At 41.1% G+C, this 11428-nt stretch overlaps 1 pseudogene; it reads right to left on the bottom strand.

Annotated features, from left to right (window-relative positions):
• Window positions 1-10865: 10865 nt before the first annotated feature.
• On the bottom strand, window positions 10866-10983 carry LOC126274591 (5S ribosomal RNA; annotated as a pseudogene).
• Window positions 10984-11428: the final 445 nt, after the last annotated feature.

Raw genomic sequence — 11428 nt, 5'->3', positions numbered from 1 at the left:
ATAACCAATGACGGACGGAGCAAGGAGGACATCAAAAGCAGACTCGCTATGGCAAAAAAGTCATTTCTGGCCAAGAGAAGTCTACTAATATCAAATACTACCCTTAATTTGAGGAAGAATTTTCTGAGGATGTACGTCTGGTGTACAGTATTGTATGGTAGTGAAACATGGACTGTGGGAATACCGGAACAGAAGAGAATCGAAGCATTTGAGATGTGGTGCTATAGACGAATGTTGAAAATTAGGTGGACTGATAAGGTAAGGAATGAGGAGGTTCTAGGCAGAATCGGAGAGGAAAGGAATATGTGGAAAACACTGATAAGGAGAAGGGACAGGATGATAGGACATCTGCTAAGACGTGAGGGAATGACTTCCATGGTACTAGAGGGAGCTGTATAGGGCAAAAACTGTAGAGGAAGTTAGAGATTGGAATACGTCAAGCAAATAATTGAGGTCGTAGTTGCAAATGCTACTCTCGGATGAAGAGGTTAGCACAGGAAAGAAATTCGGGACGGGCCGCATCAAACCAGTCAGTAGACTGATGACAAAAAAAATCTATATTAACGATTTGGGAGACAATCTGAACAATCGTCCGACGTTGTTTGCAGATGACGCTGTCTTTTATTGACTAATAAAGTCATCAGAAGATCAAAAGAAATTGCAAAACGAATTAGAAAAATATCTGAATGGTGTGAAAATTGGGAGTTGACAATAAATAACGGAAAGTGTGAGGTCATCCACCTGAGTGCTAAAAGGAGCTTCGTTTACACGATAAATCAGTCAAATCTGAAGGCCGTGAATTCAACTAAATACCTAGGAATTGCACGTAAGAACACCTTAAATTGCAAGGAACACATAGGGAATGTTGTGGGGAAGGCTAACCAAAGGCTGTGCTTTACTGGCAGGCCACATTTAGAAAATGTGACAGATCTACTAACGAGACTGTCTACACTATGCTTGCCCGCCCTCCTTTAGAAGACAACTGCATGGTGTGGGGTCTTTACCAGATAGGACCGACGGAGTACATCGAAGAAGTTCAAAGAAGGGCAGCACGTTTTGTACTATAGCGAAATATAGGACAGAGTGTCACTGAAATGATACAGGATTGGGGTTGGAGAGCATTAAAAGAAAGGCGTTTTTCGTTGCGACGGAATTTTATCACGAAATTTCAGTCACCAACTTTCTCCTCCGAATGCGAAAACATTTTTTTGACACCGATCTACACAGGGAGAAACGATCACCACGATAAAATTAGGGAAAGCAGGGCTTCTACGGAAAGATATGAGTGTTCGTTCGTTCCGCGCTATGAACGAGATTGGAATATAGGGAATTGTGAACGTGGTTCGATGAACCCTCTGCCAGGCACTTAAATGTGATTTGCAGAGTATCCTTATGCTTGTAGATGTGGATACCTCGTACCACTACTAGTTATTTCCTTTACTGTTCCACTCGAAAATAGAGGGAAGAGTGAACAGCCCTTTATATGCCTCTGTACGTTCTCAAATTTCTCTTATCTTTGTGGTCTTAAAGCGGAATGTAAGTTGGCGGCAGTAGAATCGTTCTTCAGTCAATTTCAAGTGCTGGTTCTCTAAATTTTCTCCCTGTGTTCCTCGAAAATGTAGCAAGAAGAAAAGAATATTAAGCACCAGATTAAGATGTATTTTCGTTATAGGTCTATTTGTGGCCGAGTGTCTTCATTGAGGAAATATTATTAAGGTATATATGCTCAGAAATATCTTAACATAATAAACTGTTATGATTTATTCATGAATAAGTGACAAGTATTACACGTGCAGAGGATAAGTGAGTAGATTTATACAGACAGCAAAATATTAAAGTGAGTTACTGCTTATTGTCATTCCATATCACTTGCACTGTTTACTGTCTTCCCCTGATTAAACGATCTGAAGGGACGATCAGAAGAGCTTAAAAACCATCTGACAGGCTACCGTACCAAGGCTACCGTAACAAGAGCCACTGATAACCGGAAAAAGATTTGTTTATTGCTTCACATATTTTACACGTTACGCCGTTTTCTGACACTGGTCATTACCGTACAAACTAAATTTTAGTAACTACGTGAAAAAAATTGTTCCGTTCATTTAAAAACGGAGTTATTCATGATACCCTAAAAAAATAAAGATTTAAAAATAAAACAAAACTAAAAACCTTCTTTTACAAGCAAAGAACTTTAGTATGAGAATCAAAGCCTGCAGGTTAGATGAGTGTCCATGAAGACACTTCAGGTCTGTTCATATGTCAACAGGGCCGACTCTTAGTCTCACTATGTCTGTTGTTAGTAGAAAACATAGTTGCTATAACGGATTTATTTTACTAACTCAATGGAATTCCCACATTAATTACTTCTTCTTTGTCTTTGTCTTCTTCTCCTTCGTCAAGCATTAGACCTACTGACTTTTTATGATGTCTTGATTGATTAATCTTCTCTTTCTTCTACCAATGTTTCTTCTTCCTTTAGGGATATACTGTAGTAGTTGTTTTGTAATACTTTCATCGCTCATTATTGCTCTTGTTTTTTTCTTTACTTTCTGTATTCCTTAATCTTTTCACGTAGGTGGTAAATTCGAAAGTTCTTCCGGATGGTCTAATTTCTTAATCTTTCTCTTCTTTTTACTCCCTGGACTGATCTCAGAATTCTCATCTCGGGTGCCTAGAGTCTACAGTGCGTTCTAGAGTCTACAGTTCAGTTTTCACTTCCATATAGTCCATAGAGAACTGCTATAACTTCATAATATTTTAGCATTGTGTGCTTTCGTACTTTTCCCCTAAGCGTTATATTCATGGTGCCACAGATCATATTGAATCTCTTGTTCTTTTTTTCCGGCATCAATTTCTCAAGGAGTGATACCTTACAACCTAAGAATCTAAAGTTGTTAAGTTGTTCGCAGCTTTCTTTCATAATATGAATTTACATCTTAAATCTTTTGAACCTTGGAATGCCATAGAAATGACTTTATTTGTCGATATACTTTAATTACGTTGCCCTGATATTTTATATAGTTCATACAGTGATCTCTGTAAGTTATCTTTGTTATTCGCAATCAGCATCTGGTCGTAAGCAAACATTACAGTTTTTATAAAGTGTCTTCCTCTGAAGTGAAATTTTATAATCCGTTGTTTCCATTCCCTCCCAACGTTGCCTAAATATAAATTAAAAAGTGGCGGTGTAATACAACGCCCTTGTTGCAGCCCTTTAATAAATTTCCTTGGATAATACTTACAGATTTGAGCTGTACATTTGTCTTGTATATGTACTTCGGATAACTTAGATCAAATCTAGTGGTGTTCCTATTTTTCCCACACTTTCTATGTGAATAGTTATCAGACTCTTTCACATCATCTATAAAATCAGCAAGATCTTACTTTCCGAAAAACTGTTTGGTCTTCGAGTACGATGCTGCCTGCGATGTTTCGCATTCCTTTTGCTATTATCTTCGCATGTATTTTTCATAACGCATTTAAAAAACTTACTCCTCTACAATTTTTGCAGTCTGCTCTTCATCCTCTTTTAAAAATGCTGATTACTACTGGTATCGTCTATTCCACTCCTATTTTCCTTTGCTGCTAGCACAATTTAAAATATATATATATAACGCCTATACTTAGCTCCTTCCGGTAGGTATTCAAAACGTTCTACGTTTATATTGTCCGTTCTAGGAGATTTTAGGTTTTTCCACCTTTGTAAGGCCTCTTGAAGATCACAAAATTCTGTTTTATCAGCTTCCGGAAGACATCGGTTTATTTCCTGTATTTCCTCATTATTCGTTTTGGAGTGCCTGTATATGGAGGGCAGGATCCTTGCGTACACGGCCACTCCTGTTTCTGTCACGACATCAGCGTCCTGCGGGTTGCCGCTCCTTAATTCCACAGGCGCTCCTCCTTCGGAGACAGTTGCGCGGTCGCCAGAACACCCCGTGTTTAGACTCGATGGTGACAGTAAACACTCTGCTTAACAGGCTCAACACTAGCAGGAACCACCAGAGAACGCTACCGTCGTCCACAAGCTGCACGCTTTACGCGCTGCTATCAGCTTCCTCAGGTTTCGTGTTCCTAAACAGCCCACGGTTATTCCACCGGAGCGGTAGACTTAAGCCGCAGAGCGAACTCCAGTAGCCAGTTTAAGTCAGAACTCCACTCCAGGCCCCTCACTCCTGTCGCCTACGGCATACCATCTGTTGGAGGTTCAGCTGACGCTGTATGACGCCGCATCGCTCCACTACGCAGCCCTGTTACCACCAGCACTCACCCCGGGACCCAGTACTACGGTATAGTTGCGCAGCAGTAATTACGTCTCGACCTACGTAACGACACAGGTCACGACGGTTTTGCTACATTTATACTATAGCAATGACAACCACATCTGTTACTATCTTTTGTGGGACTTTATGCTGTGAGGCTGCAACAAACGTATATTGTCAAACTACACTCTTTTCAATCTCTACAGGCGGCACAAGGTCATTCGTCTCGCACTCAGCACCTCACGTGACCACTCCCTCCACAATGGCTTTTCCCCTCTCTCCCAGTGCAAAATCATCCCTTCGGCGTTTATACAACAAAAGTGTGGGTGTGAGTCTATCTGTTTACGTTTGTTAGTAGGCTGTTTAGGTTTTTATGTTGGTAACGTCAAGTAGCGCTCTGTATGAAAATCACTGACTGTGCTGTGTGCAGCCTGTGGCTGGTTGGCATTGTTGTAACATTTGCCATTGTAGTGTCGGGCAGCTGGATGTGAACAGCGCGTAGCGTTGCGCAGTTGGAGGTCAGCCGCCAGCAACGGTGGATGTGGGGAGAGAGAGGGCAGAGTTTTGAAAGCGGACGATCTGGACGTGTGTCCGTCAGTAAAACGAAATATATATATATAATGACTTTTGAACACTATTAACGTAAATACATTCTTTGTTCTCTATCAAAGTCTTTCATTTGCTAACTATGCACATCAGTAGTTAGTGTCTTCAGTTGCTAGAATCCTTTATTTAGCTGGCAGTATTGGCGCTCGCTGTATTGCAGTAGTTTGAGTAACGAAGATTTTTGTGAGGTAAGTGATTCATGAAAGGTATAGGTTATTGTTAGTTAGGGCCATTCTTTTGTAGGGATTATTGAAAGTCAGATTGCGTTGTGCAAAGAAAAAAATATATATTGTGTGTCAGTTTAGTGATGATCAGAATAAGTAAAGAGAGAACTGTCTGAGTACGTTCAGTTTTTCTCAGCTGTATGAAAATCAAATAACGTAAGAGGTTTATCAGCACAGTAATTCATAAAATTTTTCTAAGGGATGTTTCACGTTGAAATTGTGTGTAATGTCACAGCAAAGTGGTATTACCTAACAGTCTAAGAATATTGTATATAAAGCGTAAAATTCTTTTTAGAGCGCTAGAAAACAGCCAAGAAAAAGTTTGTGACGTTTTTCAGAGATACGCAAAAAACAACCGCAGAAGCATGTCTGGTCTGCGCAAGAACAGTGCAACGTACCTGTGAGAAAGCCAATAAAACCGTATTCGAAAATGAAATTGCCTAGTGCCAAACTTTTCCTCTCCAAGAAAAGGCATTACCCACTAAAAATCTGCCACGGAATAAGATGATTTTCAGAAGGGCGTAATTCATCGCTCAGTTCTGCAATTTTATGATAATGATGAATACCCAACACTTAAAAAGCTGAAAGCTGTTTTGAAAGCAAAAATAGACTGTGGAGGAAGTAGTACTTCTTAGCATAAAATTTTAAGAAAAAGTTGCTTTAGATATCGAAAAGCTAAAAACGGTTGGAGAGTTTTGATGGAGAGAAACATATTGTACCCGCAAGAGCCTCATTTTTAGGAAGCATGCGTTAGATATGGAATGAAGATTATCCTCGTCTTACTATTTACATCGACGAAACTTGGGCCAATCAAAATCACTCTAAAAGTATTTTTACTGGATTCTAAAAGAAACAGTGGTTAAAGATCCCGTTAGATGAAGAACCACGTCTGACCAGCTGCCATGCTGGATCGGCCAAATACGTTTTCATAAAGGGAGCAGAATTGGTGTTTCGTTCAAAATCCAGTGTTAATTATCATCAAGAGATAAGTAAAGTAGTATTTAGGAAATAGTTTACTGATCTCCTTCTAAGCCTGGAAGGCAAATATGTGATAGTCATGGACAATGCAAGCTACCATTCCATACTTAACGCAAAAGTTCCAAGAAAGCTGACTTTTTATAATGGCTGCAAAGCAAAAGCATCCGTCATGATCCCACACACACGAGATCCAAATTGCTATCCATTGTTAGGCAACACAGCAGAAATTATAGCCGATATGAGCCTGATGAGGTATCTGCAGAAATGGGACATGAAGCAATATAGCATCCTCCAAATCACGTTTAGTACAATTCCACTGAACTGACATGGGATCAGATAAAGAGAGGGGTAGCACACAATAATTCTTCATTCAAAATTAGAGACATGAAAAGATTACTGGAGAACGCGATTAAACACGTGACTGGCAGAAATGCTTTGCCCAAGTGGAGCGAGTGCAGGAAGAAGACTTCGTGAAGGAAGAACTTGGAGATGAACGTATTCAGAACGTTGTCATAAACCTACGTGAAGATAGTGACGTCAGTTCCAGTGACGATGATGACGAAGGCAGTGAAGATGGTATCCGCCGGCTATAGATTCTGTTTGGTGGGTTAACTTTGAATTTTTCCTCTCTTTCCCGTTAGTCATATAATTACTTTAGCGCAATAATCTCTAGGCTCGTGTACAAACATACTGCAACGTGCAAAATAAAGTTCCTTAAACTATGACAAATTAATTCTAAAAGTGCTTATTATTGTTGGTATGTTGTTTAAGCAGCAATAGCTGTGGATTATGCGGTGTGCTTGCACAAAAAATTATCGGGGGGGGGCTAATCAATCATTTGCGTGCAATACAGACTACTGTCGAACCTCCGGAAATCATAATTTACTTTCTTTTATAATCATCCTGTGAATGTTGCAGTCCTTTTTACTTCCGTGCTCGCTAATAAAAATTCAGAGAAAAACTCTAATTAATATAGCGCACAGTTTTTGTAGTTTTGTTTTGACATAGTCATATTTCAGCACTTTTTGTGCTGTCCTCAGTGGGTTTATTGGTTTACTTTAGTTCTTCAAGACTGTTGTTCAATGGCACTTCTAAAGCAACTTTTGGTACAAAATTTTTACATGTGTAAAATGAGCGATTACTGTCAAATACACAATAATAAAGAAAGACTACATACCATGAAGGAATAATCCAATTAGTACGGAAATCGGTAGGTGTGATGTACATTTACAGACGAACAAATGATTAAAGTTGCAGAACAAAATGAATGATTTGACTTATTTGAGAGAAAGAACGTCACGAATTGAGCCAGTTAATAACGTAATGGTCGACCTCTGGCCCTTGTGCAAGAAGCTATTCGACTTGTCCTGATTGACAGAGTTGTTGGATTTCCTCCTGAAGGTCATAGTGCCAAATTCTTTCCAAACAGCGAGTCAAATTATTAAAATCCTTACCAGGTTTGAGGGACCTGTCCATAATACTCCAAAAGTTCTCCTTGTGGAGAGATCGGCGACCTCTCTGGCCATGGTAGGATGTGGTTAATATGAGAACAAGCAATTAAAAATTTCGTCGTTGCGGGGGGGCATTATCTTTCTTAAATGTAAACCCAGTATGACTTGCTATGGAGGCCAACAAAAGGGTACGTAGAATGTTGTCGACGTGCCGCTGTGCTGTAAGGATGACAACCCAAGGGGCCGTACTATGAAATGATGATTCCTGGCTCCCGGGCCCTAGGGCGGGTGACATTCACATTGGTATGCCACTGGGCGTCTTCAGAGACGGTTCGTTTGATCATCGGGCTCAGTTCGATGCGGGACTCATCACTGAAGACAGCTGTACTCCATTCTGTAATATTCCAGGCCTTATCTCTCACCAACCGAGAACATTATGGGCAAGACCCTCCAACCAGCTCAGGATTTGGACGATCTCACGCGTCACTTGGTCAGAATTTGGCACGATATCCCCCAGAAGCACATTCAACATTTATGTCAACCAATGGCAAGCCGAATAACTGCTTGCATAACCAGAGATGGATCAAATCATTATTGTATTGTTCAATTTCAGAAGCTCTTTCGCTTGAGTAAATCATCCAAGAAACTGTAGACACTTCTTTGTCTGTACATGTACATCACATTTACCTATTTCCGTCCCATTCGAGTAATTCCTTCGTGGTGCGTTGTTTTCCCTTCATTTTTGTCTTAAAGTGTAAACAAAACTATTTAACACATAGATGTAAGTATAACACTGAGATGCTGTAAATAGTGTTTGCTGCGACTGTTGACATTTCACTGGACGAAGGCCGTGATACTAAGAATATGCCGTAAGGATGAGGGTGATGCAAGCTGTGGAGACACTCCAGTGTGGGTCATTAAGTCCAGTGGGGTCGGTTTCTCCTCATGAACGGGATTGGGATCTCTCTGATGGTTGACGGTAGTCAAGGGAGAGTGTGAAGACTGCGAGCCACCAACATGCGTCTCACACATGCATTCTCTTAGGTTCATCAAAGAGGTAAGTCAGTCACGTTTTGGGCTGGTATCTTGTATTGGTTGACGCGAGGTATCTCTGTCGAGGCTAAACAGAGGACTGGCTGAGCATTATTGGGACACCTACCTATTTTCCGGCCCTGCAGTAAGTGTGTAGGTGAGGGGTTTGTCTTTCAAGCACACTGAGTCCACGTAGTGAAGACCTGTATCCTGGAGGAAGGAATTAAACAATTAAAGGGCCTGCGATATCAGCAAAGGTGAACCCTACTAAGCATGTTTGGGACCAGTTGAAACATGCAGTGCATCTTCGAAGAAAATCTTCTGACTCACTGAATGATCTCAAAACGGCCGCCATCGGATCATGTGACAAGATTAGGCTGGAAAGCCTTGGCTGCCGAAAAAGTGAACACCGTACTAAACCAGGAGGAGAAGAAGATGAATAACATTCCTTAATTCGGAATGAAGTTTCAATCTATAGCAGTGAGTGCGCTGATGTGTAACTTACTGGCAGATTAAAACTTTGTGTCAAACCGGAACTCGACACAAGAACGTTTGACTTTCACGGGCAACTGATCTCCCAATTGAACATCTAGAAACCGCTCACTATCCTCCATAATAGTTATGCTTGTGCCAGTACCTTTCTAATACTTTAAAAACTTTCACTCCCTGCACACAGTTTCAAATATATACGTGGTGCAAAATTCTTTTCGAGCTGTTTGTCACATTTAACCGACGTTCGTGCACAGTTTCTGTTCTACCTACGGGAGTGATACGTGGTGTGCTCATCGATTCCTCCTTTCATATTGGATCTAGAAATCCGTACTTTGCATCTATTTCCACACATCCGTCGTTGTTTTGTGTGGCACTATCTTATCACAGGCTACATCGGTGTTTTAAGCACATTCTTGCTTCCCACTGTTGAAGAGCAATTCGTGATTGGCGATTGCATCTTTCAACACAATTGAGCACCTGTTCATAAGGCACGGCCTGTGGCGGAGCGGTTACAGGACAATAACATCCTTGTAATAGACTGGCCTGCACAAAGTCCTGATTTGAATCCTATGGAACACCTTTGGGATATTTTGGAAACCCGACTTCGTGCCAGGTCTCACCGACCGACATTAGTACCTCTCCTCAACGCAGCACTCCATGAAGAATGGGCTGCCATTCCCCAAGAAATCTTATAGCACCTGATTGAACGTATACCTGAAAGAGTGGAAGCTGTCATCAATGCTAAGGGTGGGCCAACACCATACTTAATTCAAGCATTACCAATGGAGAGCGCCACGAACTTTTAAGTCATTTTCAACCAGGTGTTCTATGTTTGGTCACATAGTGTAGCTAACATTCCATCGGAGTTTCTATAACCATTGCGAGAAGTGGCTAAGAATGGTTATCCAAGTTAGTGTGTAGAATGTAAGAGAATGGCGATATAGCACCAGACTTTCAGAAAACATAATCCATACATAATCGAACAGTCAATAATGTACACAAGAATCGAAAAGAAAACTGAGCGTCTGATGGATGACGATCAGTTTGACTTATAAAAATGTAAATGTACCATAGAGGCAGTTACGAATCTGTGGTCGATAATGGAAGTAAGACTGAAGAACAATCCAGACACATTCATAAAGATTTTTCAACCTGGAAAAAGCATTCGACAATGTAAAGCTGTGCAAGGTGTTAGAAATTCTTGGAAAAGTAGGGGTAAGCTATAGTGAAGGACGGGTAATAAACGACGTGTACAAGAACGAAGAGGGAACAATGAGACTGGAAGACCAAGAACGAATTGCATGGATTAAAAAGTGTGTAAGACAGGGACGTAATTTTTCGCTCCTGCTGTTCAGTCGGAACGTCGAAGAAGCAATGACAGAAGTAACAGAAAGGTTCGAGAGTGAGATTAAAATTGAACGTGAGACAATATCAGTGTTAACCTTCGCTGATGACTTAGTTATCCTCAGTGAAACCGTAGAAGAATTTCGGGATCTGCTGAATGAAATGTACAATCTACTGAGTATAGAGTAAGGATTGAGAGTAATCTGAAGAAAGGCAAAGTAATGAGCAGTAGCAGAAATGAGATCAGGGAGAAACTTAACATCACAACAGGTGATTCGAAGAAGGTGAAGTTAAAGAACTCTACTACCTAGCACTCCGTCGTCAGGCCACAAGTGGCCCATCAGGACCCTCCGACCGCCGTGTCATCCTCAGCACAGCGCTCTCCCGGTCGTTATGATGGTTTTCTGTGACCAGAGCCGCTACTATTCGGTCGAGTAGCTTCTCCACTGGCATTACGGGGCTGACTGCACCCCGAAAAATGGCAACAGCGCATGGTGGCCTAGATGGTCACCCATCCAAGTGCCAGTCACACCCAACGACGCTTAACGTCGGTGATCTGACGGGAACCGGTATATACACTGCGGCAAGGCCGTTGCCAACTATATTATCTAGGCAACATAATAACCTAGGACGAAGAAGCAAGTAGGACTTACAAAGCAACCTGGAACTAGCAAAAAGGGCATCCCTGGTCAAGAGAAGTCTACTATTTTCGAACACAGGTCTTAATTTGAGAAAGAAAAAACCTGAGAATTTAAGTAATGGCACAGCATTGTATGGCAGTGGGATATGGATTCTAAGAAAACCGGAACAGAAGAGAATAGAAGCATTTCAGATATCATGCTACAGAAGAACGTTGAAAATTAGGTGGACCGATGATGGAAGAAATCTGGAGTTTCTCTACAGAATCGGCATGATATCTGTCACGACATCAAAGAATAACTTACATTGTACTGGAGGGAGCTGTAGAGGGTAAAAGCACCACAGGAAGACAGAGATTGGGATAAATCCAGCAAGTAATCGAGGATGTAAGTTTCAAGTGGTA

Source organism: Schistocerca gregaria, chromosome 5 (genome assembly GCF_023897955.1).
Source record: "Schistocerca gregaria isolate iqSchGreg1 chromosome 5, iqSchGreg1.2, whole genome shotgun sequence".
Lineage (NCBI taxonomy): Eukaryota > Metazoa > Arthropoda > Insecta > Orthoptera > Acrididae > Schistocerca > Schistocerca gregaria.
This window is presented reverse-complemented; position numbering and strand designations above follow the sequence as displayed.